Source organism: Furipterus horrens, unplaced genomic scaffold (genome assembly GCF_987537825.1).
Source record: "Furipterus horrens unplaced genomic scaffold, mFurHor1.1.pri manual_scaffold_2, whole genome shotgun sequence".
NCBI classification, from domain to species: domain Eukaryota; kingdom Metazoa; phylum Chordata; class Mammalia; order Chiroptera; family Furipteridae; genus Furipterus; species Furipterus horrens.
The window spans coordinates 140,338,333-140,365,611 of record NW_028327172.1 but is presented as its reverse complement, the minus strand read 5'-3'; the positions used below and the strand labels follow the sequence as shown (position 1 = coordinate 140,365,611).

Below are 27,279 nucleotides of genomic sequence, written 5' to 3'. Positions count from 1 at the left end.
CAAGATTTGTGCAGTATATGGAGAAGGTGCTATGACTAACTGAATGTGTCAAAAGCGGTTTGCAAAGTTTTGTGCTAAAGATTTCTCACTGGACCATGCTCCATTGTCGGGTAAACCAGTTGAAATTGATAGTGGTCAAATCAAGAGATTAATTGAGAATAATCAACATTATACCACACGGGAGATAGCCAACATACTCAAAATATTCAAAACAATGAAGTCATTGGAGCCAATAAAAAACATGTCTTTTATTTTATGGAAAAAACCCATACTGACTTTTTGGCCAACCCAATACCTTTGGTCCTCAGTTGCAATTTTAGGACAAAAGGGAAAAAAATTCCACATTTAATTACTCACAGTGGATGGTAGTAGCATCTGGAGTGATATCCCTCTTCTTTTGCTGTTTTAATTCTCTGTAAAAGAGTTTTTTTAAACCCATTTACTAATCTAGGCATTGAAATAAAATATTTTAAGCTTATCAAAGAATTGTCAATAAGGTTTTCCATTCCCCCCACCCCCACGCCAATGGAAATATGAGTAAGACCCAGTGTTTGAGAGCCTGGTGAGGTTCAGTGGCCCTGATGGGAATCAAGTTAGTGGGTCTGTAAAGCTGGAGGTCAGACTGGACTTCGTGGTCCTGCTTGATGACTCCTTCGTCCTCATTTCCTGAGTCGCAGCACTAGGTAAAGTGCTCACTCAAAATCCAGGGAATCCTCAAGCTCTGGGTAAAATCAAAGAGGAAATTATGTCATGGGTCACAACAGAATTGTATTAAAAAATGTCAACCAAAAAACTTAGAAATATGGTATTGTTAAATTTTTTAATGAAATGGGTTTACAAGAATTCTGAATTCTTAGCAGAAAGGTAACACAAATGTTAAGTGCTCCACTTACTATACTCACATTTTCTTTTTTTGTTAATTATATTTTTCCATTAATACTTAACCCCCTTATACCTTCCTCCCCCCAGCAAACACCACACTGTTGTTGATGTCCATGAGTCTTATTTCATTTTTCCTTGATCCCTCCACCCCCTAACCACCACCACCCCCCAATAGCTGTCAGCCTGCTCTCTATGAGTTGGTCTCTATTTTGCTTGTTAGTTCAGTTTGTTCATTAGATTCCACATATAAGTGAAATCATATGGTATTTGTCTTTTTCTGACTTGCTTATTTCACTTAGCATGATGTTCTCAAGGTCCAACCATGCTGTCACAAAGGGTAAAATTTTCTTTTTTATAGTCAAGTAGTATTCCATTTTGTAAATGTACCACAGATGTTTTATCCACTCATCTACTGATGGACACTTGGGCTGCTTCCGTACCTTGGTGATTGCAAATAATGCTGCAATGAACATAGGAGTGCTTATGTCCTTTCGAATTAGTGTTTTGTGTTTCTTCAGATATATTCTCAGAAGTGGGATCTCTGGGTGAAAAGGCAGATCCATTTTTAATTTTTTGAGATATCTCCATACTGTTTTTCATAGTGGTTGTACCAGTCTGCATTCCCACCAACAGTGCAAAAGGGTTCTCTTTTCTCCGCATCCTTGCCAGCACTTGTTTGTTGATTTGTTGATGATAGCCATTCTGACAGGTATGAGGTGATATCTCATTGTGGTTTTAATTTGCATTTCTCTGAGGATTAGTGACATTGAGCATCTTTTCATATGTCTATGGGTCCTTTGTATGTCTTCTTTAGAGAAGTGTCTATTCAGGAACTTTGCCAGTTTTTAATTGGATTCTTTGGGGGGTTTTTTGGTGTTGAGTTTTGTAAGTTCTTCATAAATTTTGGATATTAACCCCTTATCAGATGTATCAGCAAATATGCTCTCCCATTTGATCGTTTGTATTTTTATTTTTTTGATGGTCTCCTTTGCTGTACAAAAACGTTTTAGTTTGATGTAGTTCCATTTGTTTTGTTTTGTTTTTGTTTCCCTTCCCTGGGGAGATATATCAGATAAAATATTTCTATGAGCAATGTCTGAGGTTTTACTGCCTATGTTTTCTTCTAAGATTTTTATGGTTTTAGGCCTAATATTTAAGTCTTTAATCCATTTTGAATTTATTCCTGTGTGTGGTGTAAAAAGGTGGTTTAGTTTCATTTTTCTGCATGTATCTGTCCAATTTTCCCAACACTTTATTGAATAAACTACCCATCAATATTTTAATGTCATATTTCATAGAACTAGAACAAAAACTTTAAAAAATTTATATGGAACCACAAAAGGCCCAGCATAGCAACAGCAATCCTAAGAAAGAAGAACAAAGTTGGAGGAATCACGCTATTTAATATCAAACTATATAAAGGCCACAGTAATCAAAACAGCATGGTGCTAGCATAAAACAGACACACAGATCAATGAAACAGAATAGAGAGACCAGAAATAAATCCACATCTTTAGAGTCAATTAATATTTGGTAGAAGAAGCAAGCTCAACTTTCTTTTCAAATGTGCTACCTTCTATGTCTGTAACAAAATGGGATTGGGTCTCACTGGGTCCTACTCTTACCTGACATGCATGGAAGGCCAGTTTCAGCCAATATTCAAATCTCCTGAAAACAAAGTTTTCTCCAAAAGCACTCAGGAGGAATGCAGATGTCAGTGAAGGTCTGGTAGAAAGATGGAGACTTACAATAATTACCGTACACAGAAAAGTTCCTAAGGCTGTTCTTTAAAAGTCTCTCTCCCTCCGCAGCGGCCTTATCACAGTACCCTAGACATTGCAGTTTACCCAAGCATTTCCAAAAACATTCAGCTTTGCCTACTTTATCTGTAAACCAAAAACTAGGCAGAGGCCAGCAGAAGTAAAACAAGTTGTCATCAGCCAAATTTTAACCAATTACTCCTCAGGTTTATCTTTGGTGGGTTGTATTCTATTTTACTATTTTCATTTACCGAATCACTCATATTCTACCTGAGGATTAACAGATTGTTAGTGAATAGCCAGTTTGTCATCTGATTCTTGTCTGTGTCGGCCCAACCTCTCCCGGAATATAAACTCCATGTAGACAGGGAGTTTATGTATGCCATTCACAGTGGTGTCTCCTAGTCCTTACTTATAGTAACACCTGGCACCTAAGAGACCACAGATAATTTCTGGACGAAGAATGAATGAGCATCATGCACCTTCTTTTCCTGTTCAGACCTCAGACACTTGGCAGGTCCGAGAGCTTGCATGAGCAGAACTTGTTCACTGGTGACTTTTCAGAGTCATGCTTCTTTTTCAGAACTTTTATCATTAAACTTTAGAGAAAACTTATTTACCATTTTCTTCTATATTTGTTTCTTCTACATATGTTTCTCATTCAAATATTGACCTAGAATACAGACAAGGTAGCACATCATCTACTTGCTTTCAGGAAAGTATGAAATATTTATCATTTTAAAGTTTTTCTCTAAACTCACCACCAAAAAAGTCTCCAGGTTGTAATTTCCTCATCTATAGAAGTAGAATAATTATTTACTGTTTTTTAAATACAAAAATTTCACTAGCAAGTTATCAATCTCCTCTTCCTTCTATACATCATCTATCCAATATCTATTGTATGTCTGATATAAACCAAATTCTATTCTGTGCACATTTGCATTTATTGTCTCACATAAAAAATAATATGTATTAGTCTGTGTTGATTTATAAAATATAGAGTCACAAAAGAAAAATTGGAACATATACAATACCATAAATAAGAATCACATAACCATATGTTATAGAGGTATACACTTGGAACCTGTATGATTTTGTTAAGCAATGCCACCCAAAAAATTCAATAAAAAATTTTAAAATAATAATTTAAAATTAACATAATCAGAGCCATATATACATGCATTTTCCATAGCTAAAATAAAAACTTACATACAATTTTGTAATATTCGTCCCCCCACCCTTAGCAATAAATTAGATATTTTCTTGTGTTCATAAAAAAATTCCTCATTTTAATAGCTGTATTATAATTTTATTTGAACTTCACCTAACTTTGGATGTTTTGGTTGTTTCAAAGTTTCTGACATTATAAAAAAAGGAGTCCGGCCAAGATGGAGGCATAGACAAACATGCTGTGTCTCCCTGCACAACTAAGACGGAATACAACTACCTCAAAACTAGAAACAACCAGAAGTTCCAGAAAATCAAACTGTATGGAAGTCCAGCAAACAAAGACATAAAGAAGAAATACTCATCCACACAGGTAGGAGGGGCGGAACCGGGGCGGAGAGGATGTGGTGTGGTGGCAGCAGCAGTGGGCCTGCAGAAAGCACAGTCACACATTTTAAAGTCAGGAGAGAACCTGGGGACTGTTCCCAGCTCCTCACTGGACCTAGCAGCTCACAGTCTCAGCACCAGGGAAAATCAAGCCTCATTGCTTCTGACTCTGCAAACCAGTGGGAGTTGGGGCAGAGGCAGAAACTACAGGTCTCTCAGCAGAGTCCGCTTGTTTAAAGGGGTCCCATGGCCCTAGAATGTCCGCAGACCCACCCACTCTGGGAACAATGGCCAGGGCAGCAGCTAGAGGGGCACCAGTCTGCTGTGAAAGTGGGAGAGGTGCCTGGAAAAGGGGCGAGTGTTGGGCAGGCAGCAATGTTCCCTCTCAGACCCCTCCCCCACACACAGCGCCACAACGTGGTGAAACAGGTTACCCTGTACTGACGAATCCCTAAGGCTCTGCCCCTTACAGGAGTGACAGCTCTACCTGGGATGCTGAGGCAAACACAGAAGCCTGTCAGAATGAGAAGACAGAGAAGTATGGCCCAAAATGGGGAACAGATCAAGGTTCCAGTGGGAGAGCTAAGCGACCAGGAGATAGCCAACCTCACAGATGAGGAGACAGACAACCTAACAGATGTAGAACTCAAAACACTGGTGATAAAGATGCTCACAGGCTTGACAGATATGTGTGAATAAGGCAAACGCATGGAAGTAAAGGCTATGCTAAGTGAAACAAAAAAAAATCCACACAAAACCAATGGTGAAGGGAAGAAAACAGGGGTTCAAATCAATGATTTGGAACATAAGGAAGAAAAAAACAGTTAACCAGTGCAGAATGAGGAAGCAAAAATTGAAAAAAATAAGGAAAATGTCCCAAATTTTGTGAAGGAGATGGACATACAAGTCTGGGAAGCACAGAGGGTCCTGGGAGAGCTGGACCCAGAGGGGACCACACCAGGATGCATCATGATTGAGATGCCAAAGGTGAAAAATAAAGACAGAGTCCTGGGGGCAGCAAGAGAGAGGTGAAGAGTTGCCTACAGGGGGGTGCCTATAGGACTATCAGCTGATTTCTCAGAGGACACTTTGCAGGCAGTAAGGGACTGACAAACAATATTCAATGTAATGAAAGGCAACCTGCAACCAGTATTACTCTATCCAGCAAAGCAATCATTTGGAATGGAAGGGCAGATGAAGTGCTTTCCAGACAAGGTAAAGCTAAAGGAGTTCATCATCACCAAGTCATTATTATATGAAATGTCAAAGGGACTTACTTAAGATAAAGAAGATCAAAACTATGAACACTAAAATGACAACAAACTCACAACTATCAACAACTGAATCTAAAAAATAAAAACAAAATCCAACTAAGCAAACCAGAATAGGAACATAATTCTAGGTATGGGGATCATTTGGAGGGTTATCAGCTGGGAGGGGGGAGGGGGAGAAATGGGGATATGGTGCAGGGATTAAGGAGCATAATAGATTGGTACAAAATAGACAGGGGGAAGTTAAGAATAATATAGGAGAGGGTGAAGCCAAAGAACTTATATGCACGACCCATGGACATGAACTAAGGGGGGTGGGATTGCTGGAGGGAAGGGGGGTACTGGGCAGAGGGGAGCAAAGGGGAATAAATTTGAACAACTGTAACAACATAATCAATAAAATATACTTTAAAAAAAGAGACAGTGTATCTGTTTATGCACAAATCTTTGTGCTCATTTCTGATTATTTCTATAGAATCCCTAGGTATGGAATTATAGAGTCAAAGTATATATATTTTAAGGCTCTTGAATAGTTCACAAATTGCTTTCCAGAAAGTTATATCAACTTTTGTTCCCAGTAATAATATATAAAATTGCTCATTAGAATTTAAGAAAATATTGTCTAATAGGTGCAAATATGGTATATTATTTTAAATTTTTACTTTTTTAAGTACTAGGTAGTCCAAGCACTTTAAAATATAATTATATAGACACATACACAGCTAGACACTAACCATTTTTATTTTCTTTTTGAAAATATTTTTCATTGAGTTATTACAGTTTTCTTATCAACTTTGTGTACTCTTGTACTGAGGATAAAATTAACTGTCAGGTTTGTTATGCATAGTTCTGCAGGAATTTTTTTCCTTTTAATATTTTTTTCATAGTATATTTAGTTGTCAGAATTTTTAATTTTTTATGTAATCTAGTCTAATGGTCATTCCCTGTATAATTTCCCCATTTCTTTTATTTCCCCATCTTGACGTCACATAAAGATTTGCCTGGATTTTCTTCTAGTTTTAAAATACTTTAATGCAGGTGAAATTTCTTTTAGCACATGAAAGGTCGGGGCTCAATATGATTATTTTTTTGAGTTACTAATTTTCTCAAGCCCATTTACTGAAAGTCTGTCCCTTTATTATTTATTTTAGGTAACTTATCACATATTAAATCCTACACTATATAAACACTATCTTTTTCTGGATTATCTATACCGTTGTTATTTACATCATTCAATATTCATTATTCTTCTGTTACACTTTAAATTATTATAGCCCTATACTATGTTTCAATAATGAAGAAGGAAATTTACCATATTTTCCTTCATTTTCATACTTTTCTTAACTCTTTATCTGCTATTTATTCCGGTAAACATTAAAACAATTTTGTTTTAGCCTCACAGAGTATGTGTTAATAGTCTCATTGTACAACAAGGAACTGAGTCAAAAAGCATAAATAGCTCAAGGTTACACATGTCCTTAGTGGAAGAAGCAGAGAGCAGAACCCTGTCTTTGACATCTCCCCTTGCAGCTCTAAAGTGCTCTAATTTTATAGTAAAAATTCACGAAATTTCTTACTAACCATTCGCTTTCCTTTCCTGTCTGCTTCTCTCTAGTGGCCATCACAGATATTGCATTTTCTCAAATCAATTTTATACAATAGTACTGTAATTATTTTCATAAAATAAAACATATTTAGCTTAACTTTTTTAGTTTACTTAAAAAGTTTTGACACAAGTTCATAAGAGTAATATTTGGGGGTCATGTATTACCTGCATTTTTTAGCCCAGACCAGCCCTCAGAAGGCATTTATTAAGAAGTTGAGTGAATAAAAGTACAATTTTATAAATTTCATGGGATTTAATAGTAACAATAGCATATACAAAGACCCTCCAGGTGTTTCTTTGTTTCCTTTCCTCCTGGATATTATCTAAGTACTTTCATGAATAACTCTTTAAATTCCCCACTAAGCCATTTCTTCTGGGTTTTTGTTAGTTTGTTTTTAACCTCACTTCATGTCCTTTCTCAGTTTTAGTCCTTTTGTGTATGCTCAGTTGGCAGAAAGGTGTCTAGAGGGGACTGGGAGCCAGCCTGTGCTCAGGCAGTCATGCTGGACCCTGGCCAGCTCTGCACCAGCCCAAAGGAAAGGCCAACTGTTTGTAATCCTGGCAAAGATCTGGGATGTACAATACTAGCAGGGGCTGGCCTCATCTCCCCTGCTGTCCCTTGACTGAGACCTCAGTCTCATTTTCTTCCCTGTTCATTTCCTGTCACCCCCGCCCCGCCTTCCTTTTTCTTTTGCCCTTCATTCCTAATCTCATCATTCTCCTATTTCTTCCCTTTCTTCTCCACCTGTAAGAAAAGATGTGTAAAATTAGTTTTACACACAAAAATGTGTAATTAAAAATTTAAACTTAAAGAAACTAAACTGAAATATGTTTATACATTAAAGGCTTAACCAAGCAAAAAGTACAATAATAAAAGTTAAAAAATTTCAGGTAAGCACTTATCAGAGATTGCCTATATTAGTTCTCATCTGGGGGTGTTTAATGTTATCCAACTTTTACTTAGCCAATGCATGATAAATGCATTACTATTTAACACAATAGAGCACAAAACTGTAAAGGGGGAAAAAAAGAACGTAAACAGAAAGCTTAGGTCTATTATTCATCAAGGATTAAGGATTTACCGAATTGATTCTCTCCTGGATTTGGTTTAGACAGAGGGGATAATACTACTTGCCTAATTAACTAGCACGTTGGGTAGATTAAAGTGCTTTGCCAACATTAATTAAAGATGCAGGGAATTAGACGAGTCCAGTATGTTATTAGAGAAAAAGTTTTCTTCCCTTTAATCAGGTGTTTCTTCCTGGGGAGGGCAAAGGAATGATCTAAGGACTAAGGAATTGGGGCTCAGCCCTGAGGGTTGCCAGTGACTCAGCCATTCTGTGCGACCAACCACTTCCTTCCTGGGTTTTCTGTAAAATGGGGATAAACACAAAAAACATTTTGGAATACAGGTGATTATCATGTCTACCATTTCAGTATATAACAAACCTTACAATTAATAAAACCCTTAACTCTTGCTTTCTCCCTCCCTAGAGAGTTGTCCCATACCATGGAAACACTGGTAACATTAACTCCCACCACCTTACAAAGCCATTACCTCAGTCGATATTTCCAGTGATAGAGTCAAGGAGAAAAGAGCACCAAGCAATGGGGTCAAAAAACTCTTGGACGAGTTTCTTCACCTCTCTGGACCTGTTTTCCTCAGATTTCTCTCCTGTAAAAATGGGGGCAAGAAATCAGAGATCTGTTCTAAGAAATAAATAAAATAACGTGTGTACGTTTAATGCCTTGTCCGAAGGCAGTAAGTATTCGATACATAGTGGTTATTATTAGTCATTAAATATAAAATAATCTCTCAAAGCTGGCGGGGCTGCTGGGCGGAGGGGAGAATGGCCTCTTCCTTCAAAGCTTCAAACGCAAACCCCTATTGCTTTTCTCTGCGCGTAGAACTCAGAGGTGGCGGGCGGAGTTTCAGTCAGGTGGTCTCCAATTCAAACCTCGCTCCGAGACCGAGAACCCGTGTCAGAGGCGACTACCCGCCGCACCTAGGCAGGGAACTGCTCCTTTAACGCCCCGGGGGCGTGCTGTGTGCGTTTTAAGGAGCTGAGCCCAGCTGGTGGGCGTGCGTCGGAGATTCGGGTGAGAGCGCGGCGGGGCGGGGTGCGCGCGCGACGGGGCGGTGCAACGCGCGTGAGCGAGCGCGCTGTACGAGAGCGCGCGGCGGATGGGGAATGAGCCTGCTGCTGGGTGGGGAAGCGCGCACCAGTGCGCGCACAGCAGGAGAGTACGCGGTGGGAATGTGAACGCTCGCCCGGGCGGCCCGGGGACTGTAGCCGAGAAGTGAGCGAGCTGACCGGCTACCCGGCGGCGCGAGGGCTTAGGAGGCGGTCCGGGTGGACACCCGTGGTTCCCGGGGAGAGCGATCTTGCCAGGTGAGTGAGAACTTTCCTGTCGCCGACAGGGCTACAGCGGCGGGGTCACGTCCTGGCAGCCGGTCCCCTCGCCTGGCACGGGTGAGCCGGGCGGCATTTGGAGTCTGATGAGGGAGGCTAAGGTCCTGTGGGTTTCAAGTAGAGAAGGGTGACCCCCTTGTCTTGTGACCTGCTGCCTGCGTTTCCCACGCTTCCCTGCAATGCACTCCCTGCGTGGATCTCTTCTGGCGCACTCTCCCTCTCCTCCACAGCGTTTGCCCCGTCTTCTGGAAGTTAGGAAAGACTGGCGCAATATGAGGGACTGTAGTCAACCTGGTGGCCTCATTCACGAGAAACCCGGGCCCTCTTTGGGGATTTCAGGGGTTCTCGTGCACCCCGGTCGCGGGCGTTGTGAAGGACGCGGCGTTTTACCGCTCCGAGGTTGTCCTCTTGAGGGTACGCTTGGTGGTCCGTGATACGTGTTTAGCTTTGGACGCAGAGCGGTCCGGGGTGTCCCTAACAACCCCTGTCCCCACCGCCCTTCCCGGAGCCGTGTGAGGGAATCGTCGCCCCACTTGCCGCCGTGGCCCTCAGACTCCTCGGGGTACTCTGTCCCTTAAGAGGCGGAGAGGAGGGAGGGAACCTAATGTTGGCAGGAGGTGGCGAAAGCCACCTGTTAAACTTAGGTTCTGTTCAAAATGACCAGTAGATTGTTGTCCCCACTCCCCAACCCCCGACCCCAACAGGTAACTGAATCACACAGGCAGGTGTAGGATCTGCCAGTGAGCCTGGGCGGGGGCGGGAGGAATTAAAGAGAAAAGAAATGTGGTCAATGTGATGCAATTTAACAAAAGGCAATAAAATAAACTCCAGTATTTCTCCAAGGCTTTGAAACTTTCCCAGTATTGTTTTATGGAGTCTAAATTTAAGCATCTAGCTTTTCCTTCTTTCTTTTTCTTTTTTCTTTTTTTTTTAACTACAGTAACTAACCTCAGAAAACTTTTAACTTTTTGCCAGAGTAAAAAGAGTTGGTATAGAGCAGAAAACTTAAAGTGAGTTAAGGAAAATGATTTTTTGTGTCTCCTCCCCCCAACCCCCCCAAACAGAGTGAAACGTTCAGGTCCATTGCTGAAGACTGTAGGAAGAAGGCTTCTTCTAGCTCCAGTTTTAATGGAGTATACATTTTTTTAAACCTGTGTTTCTGAAAGGTATAGAAATACTAAAGTAGATATAAGTGTAAACTTGAGGAAAATGCTTGCAGCAGAAACCTTTTTAAACATACTTTTCTGCTTTATTTTTTTAAAAGCACTACATACTTAGTGTTCATGCACTACGAAGTTTGCCCTCAAAGTTCCATGTCTGAATGTTACAGATTGTTTTTCTAGGTGGAGGAGGTATTTTCCTTCATGAGGTCAATGTGGAAATACAAACAAATGCCCTATTTACTTGGGATTGGGTGGGAAGGGTGGAAGTTGTCTAAAATCTCTCTTGCCAAACTTGACAACGTATGTATGGAATCTTGTGTATTTTCTTGCCCAGACCAGTAATAGCCATTTTTAAGTGACTGGATATAGTTACAGGCAACAGCACTTCAAAGGAGCTTTCCTTTGGAAATTCTGGATGCTGATCATTTAAAGGTAACACATTTTCTCCATTACTAGAGATCAAAAAGCCAAAATGAAAATGCTAATTTAAGAAGGCTGGGAAAAGGAAAGAGAGATGCTTTTAAGAAAAGTTTGGTGTATTTGACTTCATGACGGCCTCTTTGTGGCAGGGGGGACTTGCCTGTTTTGGTAGAAGCCCTGCTGTTCTTGAACTCCTTCTGCCAAATTTGTAGACTGTTTGAGAACCTACAGTGTCCTGAGCACTGAGCTAGCCATTGAGTATATAAATATATCTAGATAACAGCCATATGGCCCAAACTGATTAAAACCAGATCAAGCAAGCCTTCCTCAGAAGCTGAAGATACACCTGGCCCCGGTTCCAAAGTTCTCAGACACCTAAAGAGCCTATAGTTGTCACCCTGTGTTGATTCTAAAGATCATCTCAAATAACCACAAGAGGTGGAGTGGAGCCTGGAAGCCTGAAGGGAGAGAGGTGAAAGGCTTGAGTGGAGCAGAGAACAGGAGATCCCCTGGAACAAAAACTTCAAGTGCATCTTATCTACATGGTTGTGGGACAGCCGCCAGTGGCACAGAGGCCATTTGGGGGTAGGTGCCAGGGAATCCCAGGATCATCCCAGAACCTGAGCTCTTTCCTTGGCTGGTGAAGGGCAGCATTTCGTTTCAGTTTCCATGCTCTTTCTGGCGGCAGTGGTGGCAGCTTCCTAGCTGCGCTCTAAGGAGGATGGGCTGGGCAGCTCTCCCTCTGCTCTCCTGCAGCACTCCATTCTTGGGTCTTTGAGGGAGTCCTGGGGCGCTTGTTGAAAAGCCTCTATTCACATTGTCACTGTGAGGGCAAAACAGTGGAGTCACTTGTAACAGCCTCTGTAGAGAACTGCCATGAAGCTGCACCTCTCAGTATTGTCTTCATTGGAACTCACAGCATTAGTCTTGAAACCTGTTTTAAGGAAGTAAGTGCTGTGTTTATAATCCTTCAGTCAGGTAAAGGAATGTGTATGGCAGGACACTCCACCTAGCCGTATTGGAGTGGGATGTGATAGCTGCTTATGAATGCATATCTTCAGACCGGATATTTCCAGAGACTGTAGCACCACAAAGACTTGATATTCATTCCCTCTCTCTCTCTCTCTTTTTTTACTGTAGAACATTAAATTTATTATTTTAAAGTATATAAATCAGTGGCATTAAGTACACTCACATTATATGTGTTTATCTTTTCTGTAGAGATCTACAGATATTCATTAGATGAACTTTATTAATTACATTATTCCTTACTAATTTTGTGCCTTCTTAACATGTCAGTATTTGAGATATATTGAAAGATCCCACTATAAGAAGGGATTTGACTTCTCCTGGTACTCTGAGATTACCTGTGCATACAACTTTATATTTTAATATCTAACAATATGCATTTGTAAGTTTATATTGTTAGATATACAAAGTCTAATAGAAATTAAACTTTTATCTTTACATACTGTGGTTTTTTGCCTTAAAGTGTATTTTGCCTCATGTAATGTAACAAGAGTGATCTTTTCATTGTTGCTGTTGTTAATATTTGCTTGATGTATCTTTTCTTATCCTTTTTTTTTTCTTTTAAATATCTTTACTGAGGCTCTGACTGGTGTGGTTCAGTTGGGTGGGCATTGTCACTCAAAGCGAAAGGTTGTTGGTTTGATTCCCGGTCAGGGCACATACCTTGGTTTCAGATTTGGTCCCAGTTGGGGTTTGTATGAGAGGGAATAGATAGATGTTTCTCTCCCGCATTGGTATGTCTCACCCTCTCTATTTTCCACGCCCCCCCCTCTAAAAATAAATAAATAAATAAATAAATAAAATCTTTTAAAAATTATATATCTTTACTGAGGTATAATTGACATTCAATAAAATGCACATATTTATTTTTTAAAGGTTTATTTTTAGAGAGAGGGGAAGGGAGGGAGAGAGGGAGAGAAACATCAATGTGTGGTTGCCTCTCATGCGCCCCCAACTGGGGACCTGGCCCACAACCCAGGCATGTACCCTGACTGGGAATCGAACTGGTGACCCTTTGGTTCACAGGCTGGCACCCAATCCACTGAGCCACACCAACCAGGGCTGCACTGTACATATTTAAAGTGTAAAAATACATATAATTCATAATGTTGTGCAACCATCACCGCTATGTAGTTCCAGAACTTTTCATCACCTCAAAAGGAAAACCAATATCCATTAAGCAGTCACTTCCTAATTTCGGCCCTATTCCAGCCCCTGGCAACCGGTAACCTGTTTTCTGCCCTTATGAATTTGCCTGTTTTGGATATTTCATATAAATGGGATCATACAATATGTGGCTTTTTGTGTCTGGTTTGTTGCACTAACAATACTTTAAAGATTCATGCATACTGTGTAGCATGTATCAGGACCTCAATAATTTTTATGACTTGAGTAATATTCCACTGTATGGATGTACCACAGTTTGTTTTTCCATTCATTAGTTCATGGACATTTGGGTTGTTTCCCCTTTTAGTTATTGTGCATAATTCTGCTCTGACAATTTGTTTGAAGACTTGTTTTCAGTTCTTTTGGGTCTTTACCTAAGAGTGGAATTCCTGAATAATATAATTTGATGTTTAACCTATTGAGGAATCACTTGTTTTCCATGGTGGCTGCACCATTTTCCATTCCTGTCAGCAATGTAGGAGGGGTTCAACTTCTCCACATCCTCACCAACACTTGTGATTTTCCATGTTTTTTTTTTTGTTTGTTTTTTTTTTATTGCCATCCTAGTCAGCATGAAGTATTGGACTGGACAAAAAGTTCACTTGGTTTTTTTCTGCATGATGGTTCTAGTAGTGCTTAGTTGTTTTTAACCTTGTACAAGACAATTCTGTTAGATTGTACTGTGACAGCTGTCATATTAGTGTGCATTAAAAAACACTTATCAAAATTGGTGAATTTTTGTGTAGTCATTTTAATATTGAAGATGGGAGAAAATATGCAAAATTTTCAGCATATTATGCTTTATTATGTCAAGAAAGGTAAAAACACAACTGAAACGCAATGAAGATTTGTGCAGTGTATGGAGAAGGTGCTGTGACTGATTGAACGTGTCAAAAGTGGTTTGCGAGGTTTCCTGCTGGAGATTTCTCGCTGGACAATGCCCCATGGTCAGGTAGATCAGTTGAAGTTGATAAAGATCAAATCGAGACATTAATTGAGAATAATCAACGTTATACCACGCAGGAGATAGACAACATACTCAAAAAAATCCAAATCAATAAAGTTATTGGGGAACATGATAAATGTGTCCTTTATTTTACAGAAAAAAAATAAATAGGCTTTTTGGCCAACTCAATAGTATCTCTTGCAGTTTTGATTTGCATATTTCCCTAATGGCTCATAACATTGAGTTGGGGTTTTTTGTTTGTTTGTTTGTTTTTGTTTTTGCCATTTCAAATGAGTTGGTTTAATTCCGGGTGGTACAGAATTCTGGATGGAAAAGAGACTGAAGAACACACTTTGATGGGATTCTGGGCTGGGTTTACTCTGACCTCACAGCTAAGATTGAAATGGCAGAGTGAGAAGAACTAAAGAGATGAGCCACTACATGACTATTATTATTAATTTTTTTGTTTGTTTACAAAAGTTTATTCTTAAATGTACAACAGGCTCCAAGGCAACACTTCATTCTAGCTATAGGTGGCAAGAGATGTGATGACAGGGAATCTGAATGTTAAAACAGGAATGGAATTAAGAATCACCATTGCTTCAGGCACAAGGAACAGCTCAGTTTTGGACAGATTTCTTAATTCCACCTGTGGCCAAGGGGCCCTTCAGCCTTCACTTTTAGCTTCTCAAATTTCTTCTGCTCCTATTTTTGCTTCTGCTTGAATGCCTTATCTTCCTCGTCCATCTCGTGGGCCTGCTTCTTGGGCTGCTTCAGGGGCTTCTTCTTGCCACCTTCACGGCCAGACATGGCGCCTGCCACCCCATTCCCAGACCCTAACATCAGAAACTTGAGCATCGGTTTATGTACTTGTCAGTCATTTACAGATATCCTTTGGAGAAATATCTGTTCAGAAACTTGATTGTCTTTTGTATTAAGCTTTAGTTATTTTTATAGGGCTAGTTTTATATAGTATGTTCTTTGTCAGATCTTGACTCTGTTGTTTGGTTTTCTGTTTTCTCTTTCAGGCTTCTGTTGCTCCTAGAAGTCTGACTAGCACTTTGAAATATTTAATATTCTGCTTATTTTAGTTTTTGATCCAAAGGCCTGGGGTGTTCATCTATTCATTCAGTGATATTTGTAGACTGTTAGGGCACCCACAGTGTGCTGAGGACTGAGCTAGTCATGGGACATGCAAACATAATCAGTCCTTCTATGCTTTTGTTTTTGATGTTTGCAGCTTACAATTTATATTTTTTAATTAACAGGTCAATAGAGACTGGCATAGGGGAAAAGAGCAGTACTAAACAGGAAGTGAGGGGATCCACCTCAGGTGTCACCACCAAATAGCTATGTGATCCTAGGAACTTTCTAGAACTTGGCTTCCTGGTTGGTAAAATTTGGGGCAGGACTAAGTGATGTCTCAGTCCCTCTCAGATTTGAAACTGGAGATTATGAATTAATAATTCACAGCTTTCCTCTACAAACCTAATTCTGTGAGTGTATTTAAAATAGTTTATTTTGTATAAGCTACTTAAAGGTATTTTCTTGTGTGAAAAAAAATACCTGTTATTTTATATTGTATGAGACTAAACTGGTAAGTTTGGTTGACTTCTGCCTTCAGAAATGGTGCATATAGTAGCCCTGGCTCTGTAGCTCAGTTAGAGTGTTGTCCTAACATGCCAAGATTGTGGGTTTGATCCCTAGTCAGGGCTCATACATAAATAGGTGGAACAACTAATTGATGTTTCTCTCTCTGTCTTCCTTCCTCTGTCTCTCAATAAATAAATAAATAAATAAATAAAATTTCAAATGGTGCATACGGTATTTTCTGTAAAGTTTCAGAGGGTTTGAAGAGCTTTCGTGAACATTTAAGTTCCTACTAGGCGTGGCACAGGTGGGAATATAAAAGTGAATGAGGTAACGTTCCCTGCACTCAAGAAACTGATTCAGTAAAGGAGAGGAAATAAATGTCGATTGTGAGCTGATAGCAGAGGCCCACAAGTCTTTTGGGAGCAGAGGGCAGGGATCTTTTCTGTCATGGATGTCACAAAATCTGTTGGAGAATGTATCATTGGAGCTGGGCCACAAGGGAAGGATAGTGGAAAATTAGAATGGCAAAATTGTGGCTTTGATTATCATGATGAAGAGTTTAGCCTTGACTTTGAGGCATTAACCACCGAAGGTTGATGAGCAGGGTGGTGATAGCAGATCTATATTCTGGCTTTACTGTGCAGTAAACACCTGTATATTCTGGCTTTACTGTGCAGTAAACACCTGAGGGAATAACTTGAAGTTGGGTGGGATGTTCAGGGTCGAGGAAGGGAGGATAGAAAGAAGAAGATAGAGATAAGATGGGACAAACGAAGAAAGGGCACCAAAAATGTCAAATGTCATATAGAAGTTTAGGTGCAAAAAAGTTTTAAAAAGCATTATTCTAGAGTGGAGAGCTAAAGACCTAGATCCAGTTCTTTCTGACTTGCCAAATCAGCTTGCAGGCTTTGGACCTCAGTTTCCCCATATGCTAACTTGTCCTCCACCCATACTGGAAAACCAGTGAATGTGTTGATTGAGTGGCTGCTAATGCAGGCAGCTTCTACTTTATGAATCATATATATTTCAAATGTATGTGAGGAAAATATGTTGTATATTGACATTTTTTTCCTGTTAATCCTTATTGTGATTTTAGAGGTATCTTCTGAGGAAAAACATTTTAGCATCAACATGTAATAAAATCATACTTGTTTTAAACAAAAATTTCATTTTAAGAAACACTTCACTTTTTTTACAATGTTAATTATCAGTTCAATTCCAAAAACATTAGGTTATCCATATAAAATTACTGATAATTGATTATTTTTGAACTACATAAATGACATCTTCACATGATTCAGTCTAATAATCGCAGGCTCGTAAGCTTTTGTACTGTGTAGGAAACCACCAACAAAATGGAAAGACAATTTATTGAATGGGAGAAGATATTGGTAAGTGATATATCCAGTAAGAGGTTAATATCCAAAAAGAACTCATACAACTCAACATCAAAAAAATTCTGATTAAAAATGGGCAGAGGACATGAATAGACACTTCTCCAAAGAGGACATACATAAAATGATGCTCAACATCACTAATCATCAGGGAAATTAAAATCGCAGTGAGATAGCACCCCACCATATTAGAATGGCTATCATCAAAAAATCAACAAAGAACAAGTGTTGGCAAGGGTCAGGAGCAAATGGAACCTTCATGCACTATTGGTGAGATTGCAGATTGGTGCGTTCTCTACGGAAAACAGTGGCAGTTCCTCAAAATATTAAAAATAGAACTACCTTATGATCCAGAAGTCCCATCTCTGGATATTTATCTGAAGAAATCCAAAAGACTAATTCAAAAAGATATATGTACTCCTATTCGTTGCAGCATTATGTACAATTGCCAAGACATGGATGCAACCTAAGTGTCCATCAATAGATTAATGAATAAAGAATATTGGTACAAAAACACAGGAGACTTCCAGCCAAGATGGAGGCCTAGACTGACATGCTCCATCTCCCTCCACAACTAAGAAGGAATACAACTACTGCAAAACCAGAAATAACCAGAAGTTCCAGAAAATAAATGGAAGTCCAACATATGAAGTTATAAAGAAGTGGTGCTCGTCTGGACAGGTAGAAGGGATGAAGCCGGGAAGGAGAGGTCAAGCTGTGTTGTCCGCAGCAGCAGCAGCGACGGAGGCAGGACAGCAGAAAGCACAGACACCCGTATTTAGGGGGAGGCAAGAAGCGCCTGGGGAGCACCCTCGGTTGCAGACCAGACCCATCAGCTTGCGATTCCAAAGCTGGGGAAGGCAGACCTCCATTGCCTTGGACTGTGAGTCCCAGAGGGGGTGGGGACGGAGGAGGAGGCTCCCAGTCTCTCAGCGGAGAGTGAATGGCAGGAATCCATCTTGGAGTCCCACCCCCGCAGAAAACACCATAGCGTGGTAGGACGGGTCGCCTGGTTGTGACAAGTGCATGGGGCTCTGCCCCCTATAGCATAGGAGGTGTGACAGCCCTGCCCAGGAAGCAAAGGTAGACACAAAACGGTCAGAATGGCACAGATCATGATAGAGATCCCAGTGACGCAGCTGACCAGACAGCAAATATCTAATCTAACGGCTCAGCAGATAGGAAATCTTTTTGAGGCTCAGTTCAGAGCTTTGGTTATAAAAATACTTACAGACCTAACAGCAGATCTTAACAAGATGGGGAAGGAATGAAGGCTAGTCCTGCTGAAATGAACAAAAACACATACGAAACTAGTAGCGAGGGCAAGAAAACCAGGGATCAAATCAACAAATCGGAACATAGGGAAGAAACAAACAGTCAGCCAGTGCAGAAAGAGGAAATGAGAAGTGAGGAAAATGAGGAGAGGCTCAGAAACCTATGCGACAGCTATAAGCAGGCCAACATCCAAATCATAGGGCTGTCAGAAGGTAAAAAAGAAGAACTAGAAATTTAAAAATTATGTGAAAAAATAATGAAACAGAACTTCCCTAACTTGGGGAAGGAAATAGACTTACAGGTCTAGGAAGCACAGAGAGTTCCAAATAAACGACTCAGGGAGAACCACACCAAGACACATTAAAATCAAAATGTCAAAAATTAAGGATAAAGAGAAAATCTTAAAAGCAGCAAGAGAGAAGAAGAGAATTACATACAAAGGGGTCCCAATAAGACTATTAGCTGATTTCTCAAAAGAAACTCTGCAGGCAAGAAGGGACTGGCAAGAAATATTCAAAGTAATGAAAAGCAAAAACCTACAACCACGATTACTCTATCCAGCGAAATTGTAATTCAGAATAGAAGGTCAGAGAAAGTGCTTCCAGGACAAAGTAAAACTGAAGGAGTTCATCAGATCCAAACTACTGTTATATGAAACGTTAAAGGGACTTGTGTAGGAGAAGGAGGATCAAAAGTATGAACATTAAAATGAAAACTGTATCACAACAACCAACAACAGAAGCTAGGGAATTGAAACAAAGGCAGACTAAGTAGGCAACAAGAGTGGGAAAAGAATTATAGGTATGGGGAACATTTTGGGGGGAGGTCAGTGGGGAGGGGGGAAGGGGGAAAGGGAGGGAGATGGTACAGGAATTAAGAAGCATAGTAGGAGGGAGTGGAGTAGATAGGAAGATGTTGAGAAAAACTATATGCACAACCAATGGGCATGGACTAAGGGGGGGGACAACTGGAGGGAGGGGTGTCAGTGGGTGGAGGGGAATAAAGGGAAAAGAAATTGGGACAACTGTAATAGCATAATCAATAAAGCATATTAAAAAAAAGAATATTGGTACATATGTACAATAGCATATTACTCAGCCATAAAATAGAATGAAATCTTGTGATTTGCAACAACACGAATGGACCTAAAGGGTATTATGCTAAGGTGAAATAAGTCAGACATAGACAAATACCATATGATTTCATTTTTATATGGAACCCACACACACACAAATATGATCAAAATGAAACTCCTAAATACAGAGAACAAATTTATGATTGCCAGATGGGGGTGGGTGGGTTGCAGAATGGGCAAAAAAAGTGTAGGGGATTAAGTATTAACTGCTAGTTATAAAGTTGGTCATGGGGATTTCAAGTACAGCATAGAGAACATAATATTGTAATTATGTATGGTGTCAGATGGGAGCTAGACTTACTGTGGTGATGACTTTTGTAAGATATATAAATGTCTAATCACTATGTTGTAAGCCTGCGTACTCAGCACTCTCCTCTATGGCAGCGAGACGTGGACCACCTACGCAAGGCACGAAAGGAAACTCAACAGCTTCCACATGAGGTGCCTGCGACGCGTCCTGCATGTCGCCTGGCAGGATAAGGTCCCCAACACCGAGGTGCTGAAGCGAGCCAATATGAGCAGTTTGCATGGAGTTCTTAGCGAGAGACGCCTCAGGTGGCTCGGCCATGTCAAAAGAATGGATGCAGGCCGTATCCCCAAAGACCTCCTCTACGGCGAGCTAGCAGAAGGCAAGAGGATGACAGGGCGCCCAAAACTGCGGTTCAAAGACATCTGCAAAAAGGACATGACACAATGCTCCATCAATCTCAACACATGGGAAGTTCAAGCAGACGACCGCCTAGCCTGGAGGCTCGCGGTCAGGCAAGGTACGTCACGTGCAGAGGCTGCGCGCAACGAGGAGGCGGCCCAGAAAAGATCGAGGCGGAAGCAGCGTCAACAGCAGCAACAACAGCCATCTGCCTTCACCTGTAACAAGTGCGGCAGGGATTGTCACTCCCGAATCGGACTGCACAGCCATTCTCGGCGGTGCAGACAGACTCTCAGGAAGCTACGCCATCGTCTCTCGAGACGGACGGCTGCCGCCGCCGCCGCCGACTATGTTGTACATCTGAAACTAATACAACATGGTATGCCAACTATAATTTTAAAATAATTTTAAAAAATATAGTCAGTGAACTTGAAAAGTCACATAAAAATACAGCATTTTAAAATATAGTATTTCTTAACTGGTTCTCATTTAATCAGGATGTTAGTTTTGTTTTGGTTTTCCAAGGTGGTGAGGTTTACCAAGAGGGCTTTGTTATTACTTGAGTAATTATCAGACTCCAGCTGAGCTAGTTAGAGGTGCTGTGTTTTCTCCCAGGGAGGTTAATATGTAGTCCTTGAGTATCTGATATTAGTTTCATCTTAACTGTTAGTTGGAGTCATCCAGTCTTTTCAACGAACTTTTGGTTGTCCCCATTTCTTGAAAAAGTGCTGAAAACCTCTCATCTCTTCCTGTCTATTAAAACTGGGATATGAGTTTGTGCATAAGGCCTGGATTTGAAATGAGCAATTTGAGCGATTTGTTACTAATATTCCAGGGAGTATCTACAAAGAAAGCCCTGGCTGGTTTGGCTCAGTGGATTGAGCGTCGGCCTGCGAGCTAAGTGTCGCTGGTTCGATCTTCCAGTCAGGGCACATCAGAGAAGGAAAACTCTGACTCCAAAAAACCTCCGCTGCCCTGCGGCATACCTCTTCAGGGGAAAGGCTAAGGGAGTAAACCCCGACAGAAAATCCGGAGCCGGAGTCCCTAAGGCGGTTTGACGTTGTAGTCAACACCGGCAACTCCTGCGGCGCACCTGAAGCCAAGCTGTATTGACTCCGTCTTTCCCTTGGACCCTTCAGCTGCGAAGAGAGGGGGGGTCTGCTGCATGGGCAACAGCAGACCCTCCATATCACCCTGCCCAGGCTCTGTAGCTTCAGCTTCACTGGAGAGGACACTCCAGCGTCATCGCAAGATGTCGATTCAACACAGGAGGAGACAGATACCGTGTCACTCCCGAGTCGGACTGCACAGCCATTCTCTGCGGTGCAGATAGACTCTTAAGAAGCTACACCATCGTCTCTCGAGACGGACGGCTGCCGACGACGATCTACAAAGAGTCTGAGGGGAAGGGAGCCTCTGTAAACACACCCACAGGTTAAATGTACTTACTCTCTTTCCCCAAACAGGGCTAAGGAGGAGATTTTAGAGGACAGGGTTAAAGTCTGATGCAGTGGATTGACCCAACAGAAGGTCTTGGGTCATGCATTCCCCTGGCTTGGATTTAAATCTGTTCAATTTGAGATAAGGTATGTAAGCCAGATGTCTGCTTCCAATCTAACCAGGGGTTATAAATTTCAATACTAAATGAATGTGCTCTGAGTCAGCCTTGTTTTTATTACAAAGACAAATGAAAAATTAAGAATTTGGAGCTTCTCAGAAAAAATTGTAAAACAATAGGTATAATTATTACTTCCAAGGAAGAACTACTACACTTTATCTCACCAGAGTAGCACTTAGCAGGTGCTCTTGTAATATTTGCTGAATAAATAAAGAGAAAGCACACAAACTTGTTTAACAAAAGAACAAGTGAAACTGGGATTTTCTTCGTCTTTTTTTTTAATTGCTAAAGAATCCAGAAATGCAGCTGGCATATACAATGTCAATTTTTTAAAAAATGAGCTAAGAATAACCTTTTGAAGGGTTTATCTTTGCCATAGAACTAGGTTTTACCCTTAGTGGTGTTTGTCTGTTTGCTTCCTCCTGGGTCATGATGTTTTGTTACTTACTAGCACCTAATCTGAAATCTAGCCGGGTTGTTTTCAGGTGAGGCTTTACTTTAGGAAAATTTAATTTCCACATCTTCTGCTCAATGATAGATGCAAACTGGTAGTAGGAGACTTCTTCCTTCAGGGTCTGAGAACCTGTTTGGTTAATGTAGGCAAATCAATTACTTTCATGTGGCTTTTAGCCCTGAGGAAGGTACTGCCTCCTATTAATAGTTGAAACTATTCACACTTAGAGACAGTCTGAAATCAACCTTGTTTTTCTACAATGTTCAGAAAGAACTTTCAAAAAAAAGAAAAAGATCTAAATGAAAGCATGTAATTGCTCTGGAGAAGTAAAATTACTAGCTTTTAAAATGTTTAATTGTATTTAATACTCTTGAGTGCCACTTAGAGCTTAAGGTCCTAAATTCTTACAGAAGAAACTTCAGAAAAAAAGAGAAAAGCTCTACCAGAGAAACAGCAGCATCGAATGAAACAGATGCCAAACCACTGAGCACCTCACCATTTGAAAACCCCTGAACCAAAGACTAACTGCACAGCCAGCCCTCCCAGCACCAACCACCTCCAGCTAAGGTGGGTTTTCCTGTGATTTGCAGTGCGGGGAAACAGTCCTTGTTTGCTAGTTTACCTTGTGAATATTTTTGGAAGCATTCTTTTCTTTCCAAGGTTTTTGGTTTCTTGACACTGAGAAAGAGCACAAACTAAAGAAAAGGCACTACATATTTATTTTACTTCAGCTTCGTTATGTGGAGACCCATTTTTGAAGTTAATTTTGGTCATGGGTTGATCTGTAGATGTACATACATTCAGATTAATATTTATTACATGTTAACATTTGGGTAGCATTACTGATTTAGTGGCTCTGGTGTATCTATTGGTGCCAGTTTTTTACATATTATTTGTGAAGCGAAGTGAAGCATCTCTATGGCTGTGTATAAAGTTACCCCCTGATGCTCCCCACTTGCCCTTGATTGAAATCTATAGGTTAAATAAGAGTAATTTCTCCTAAATTTGAAGGATTTGGTCTCTTATATACAATAGAGGGGCTAAAGGAAGATCACCACAATATGAACATGTTTGAAAGTGCTTAAGCCTTTCTTTTAGATCAGAGGTCTGTTTTAAGGATACACTAATTTTTTTAAAAAACATGGTTTTTAGAATTTTTAAGTATAAATTTTGTCTAAGTAATGGATATTAAGTCTATATTTTGTGACAAATATTTTCCAAAATCTTCTGGTGACAGAGAGAGAGGACAGAAAGAAAGCTTTGCTTTCAAGGAGCTTATAGTCTCATTGAGGAAATAAAGAATTACATGCATAGAAAACCTGATGTGATCAACTGTATCTGAGTGACAAAATGGCATTGTGTAGCTAACAAACGGTGGAATATAAACAGTAAGGACGGAAGGTGCCTGCTGGAGAGGTCAGTGATGCGTAGCACGCTGAAGGAAGGCTTGGCAAGGTGTGGTACAGTTTTTGAGTCAGGCTTTGAAGACTTTGAGAGGAAAGTGACAGGGGAGGCTATCAAAACGTGGCTCACAACTGAGCAGAGCATTTAGGGGACCAGGCTGGATAAAGGTTTATATTGTGGAAAGTAAGGTTGAAGAGATAAGGTAGGTTGGATTCTCAGGAGACACGTAAAGCCCTCTGTTCTTACAGATAGGTTCCTTGGCAGCATAGATTAGGAAAATGAAAAGTGCCAGCTTTGACAGGCCTGTGGTACCGAAAGCAACCCAGGATTATTTAAGTACTACTTGCTATTCACTGGTGAATATTGAACTATTTATTTTATTTTTAACAATGTTTTGGAGAGCAGAAAACTTGAAAGAAAATGAACTACAGAATCAACAACTACTTTTCTCTCTCTACTAGGTCAGTCAGTAGACTATGTGTCTATATGTGCATCTTCAGTATGGTGAGGGGTGGGAGGTTACAGAGACTGTACTTTTGTGTAAAATTGGAGCTACAGCTGAGTTGTGCTAAGAGTTACCAGATGTGCTGTGATAACTACAGTAAAATCATTTTTATGGAGTTTGTCTGTAAATTATTTTGGGGAAAGAAATGAAATGGTTAATTTAGTCAAGAGTGCTGTTAAAAGTCTCAGAGTTGAACCATCTAGAAGAAAGAATTTCAGTACTGTTTCCTTTAAACTTATGAATTGGGTTAATGAAACAATATAAAAGAGTCTTGGCATCATTCATAGCTTCATCACCTAGTTAATGTCTTATTATAACTGATTTTTGTTAACACATGTTATAGGAATTAACACAGGACCAGGTAGAAACTGTAAAAATAGACTCCCATCTTCTTTGTTCAAGTAAATCAGAGTAAAGTGCCTATCACATCAATACATGTTGAGATGAACGAATATTGTCAAGAGCTACTAGTAGAGGCCAACAATGACTCTTTTGTGTTTACTGACTATTTCATCTAAGAGTGTGTACATTCCACTAAAGACGGCCATCCTCTTTCCTTTCACCCACTGCTAAACCATATGAAAAAGCCCATTCATGACTCAGAAACAGTTCCCACTGTAAACCTCCTTCATTTTTAATGTTCTTGAAGGTCAAGAAAAACCTATCTTTGTGATAATGGCTTGGTTGGTAAATCATCATATAAGAATTTCTCATAGTATAGCTTTAAAGATAATTTTTGTCCTAAGATTGTTTTTCTTCATAAAATTCCTAGGAGTGAAAGTAGGAGAGAATGAGATAATCAAAGAGTAGAGCGTAGGTGGAGCATTGATCCTGCCCTAGTATAGAGTCTGACATGGGAAGGGAAGGGGAGAGAATTTTAAGAAGCTTATTTCTACCCCTTTCTCAGCTGCTCTGTGCTTCTGCTGCCTGTACCTTAGCACTGTGGTTAACAATGGGTGATGAAACAGGGATGAGGGGCTATAAACCTGTATCATGGGGTTTAGAATCCTAGGACCCCCACCTAGATCTTCTATTTTGTGAAGCATTTACCTTGACTATGAGTTGGAGCAGTTCTCTTTTAAAGTGTATTACAGATATGCTAAGCAAAATTAGTTCCACATCATTTGGTTAAGATGGATAAGTTTCCTATTCATGTTCTGAACTAGCATAGACAATAATCACCCCCTCTGATTTTGTTTAGCCTTCCTGTTGGGAATCTGAGTCTTAGAGGATATGATTCCCTTCCCCTCACCTACAAAGTACCAAGCCTAATAGCTGAATATGAGGGAACTTAATATATTTATAGTTCCAGCACAAATTTGATCAGGTCAACCTTTTCCTGGTTAATTTTCAGCTCATTTGTGATCCAAGAAAAGTTTATCTTCAGGGTTTCTTTCTCTTTCCTATTAAAACTATGCCATCTTCAGCTTTTCCCTCCTAAACTGCCCCCAGGTTTCTAGATTGTCCTCTCTTCTTCCTTCATTATATCAGAACTCACCTGTCTTATAGCTACCGGGGCCTCTTGAATGTTCCCAGGTGATAAAATGATCTGATAAGCATAATTCTTCAAACCCAAATCTTCCTTTTCTGTTTTTTCAGCAGTAGGAGTCCAGTGTGTGACGAGCAGGTGGCCTTCAATGAATAACAGACCAGGTGATACTATAGGACAATCAAGTGGTGCCCCCCACTCACCCAGCCATCCCCACCATTGGCTTATGTTCCTGGAGATGGATGTAAAATATAGGGCTGTGTCTGGTTTAAATTTATATAAATGGAATTGCGCTAAGAATATCATTATAACATTTTACTCAACACATTTTAAGACCTGTGCATGCCATTGTCCATTTGACTAGTCCTGACTGATGCCTGGTATTCCACGGTAAAAGCATTTACCAGGTTTTCACTTGTTCTTGGAGTTCATAGTGGGTTATGAATGCAGATTACCACCAGCACTGCTCAACTGCAAGCAAAGCTCTGATAACCATTCTCGAACGTGTTTCCCTCCTTTCCTGAGAGAAATTTCCACTGGAGTAGACTGAGTGGTGGGATTTTGGGCTCACAGGACATACTTAGTTTCACTAAATACACGTCTCTCATATAGTTCTTAATCACTTGTGCTTCCTCTCTTGTAAACTGCCCAATCATAGTCCTTGGTTTCTTTAGATATAGTAAACATCTACCAGCCTGCCACTTTTCTGTTCATGTTGTCTATGGTATCCTTAATTTTTATGTAGGTAGATTCATTGAAATTTTCACCTTATGATTTGTATTTTTGAGTCCTAATGAATAGAAAGATCAGTGGAGAGAATAGGAAATTCAGAAATAGAATCTAAAACATATTAACATTCAGTATAAAATAACATTTAGTATTTGAAGACAGTGGAAAAGATAAATTTTTGAGTACTTGGCATTTGAGTGATTAGGTAGCCTTCTTGGCTTAGGGATGAGGAAGTAGATCTCTACACCAAAATAAATTCAAGTTGGATCAGATATTTAAATATGAGAAGTGAAACCATAAAAATGCTCTCTCCACAGGACACCTCCCATGGAATTCTGTATTTTCTATTTCTGGGAACTAAGACTAGGGAGCCCTGCCTTTGCTTATTCCTTTTCTCTGTCCGGAGTGCCCATCACGGTTTGTCTAATTAGCAGTCTCCTTAATCTGAAACACCTTGTAGGGCTAAGCAAGTGATCACCCTTCTGTGCGGTGTCTGGCCCTCTCAGGAAGTATTGCATGCCTCTGTGTTCCTGTAGTCCCTGTGATGCCACCGAGGACAGTGCACACTTTTGTCTTCCATTAGAGTTGGTGCCCTATGTCAGAATTACTTACCCAGAATCTACTCCTTGTGAAGCAGGAAAACAGTAACACCAAAAGAATATGCTTTGTCTAGAAAGGAAGCTAGAGCTCAAATTTAAGCAAGTACTGATTGACAGCATGAAACTTTGATTCTGAAGCCTATGGGGAGGGGGTGAAAGTTGATTGCTTTTAGGAAAACAGTACCATCAAAGTGGTGTTTCAAGATCAGTCCAGCAGAAGAAT

At 40.2% G+C, this 27,279-nt stretch overlaps 1 protein-coding gene, 1 long non-coding RNA gene and 1 pseudogene across 2 annotated transcripts in view; 1 reads left to right on the top strand and 2 right to left on the bottom strand.

Annotated features, from left to right (window-relative positions):
- Window positions 1–251: 251 nt before the first annotated feature.
- Window positions 252–3,248, bottom strand: LOC150019616 (uncharacterized). Its single transcript, XR_016509274.1, has 4 exons — window positions 3,125–3,248; window positions 2,508–2,607; window positions 545–721; window positions 252–413 (listed from the first exon to the last, which is right to left on the bottom strand). It is a non-coding gene; the product is annotated as an uncharacterized LOC150019616 (long non-coding RNA).
- Window positions 3,249–9,287: 6,039 nt separating this feature from the next.
- PROSER2 (proline and serine rich 2) overlaps window positions 9,288–27,279 on the top strand; it is a 44,738-nt gene continuing 26,746 nt past the window's right edge. Inside the window, exon 1 of the mRNA XM_090266545.1 lies at window positions 9,288–9,466. The gene's annotated coding sequence lies outside the window, so the exon portion shown is untranslated. The remainder of the gene's footprint in view (window positions 9,467–27,279) is intronic.
- LOC150019615 (translation machinery-associated protein 7 pseudogene) lies at window positions 14,852–15,022 on the bottom strand (annotated as a pseudogene).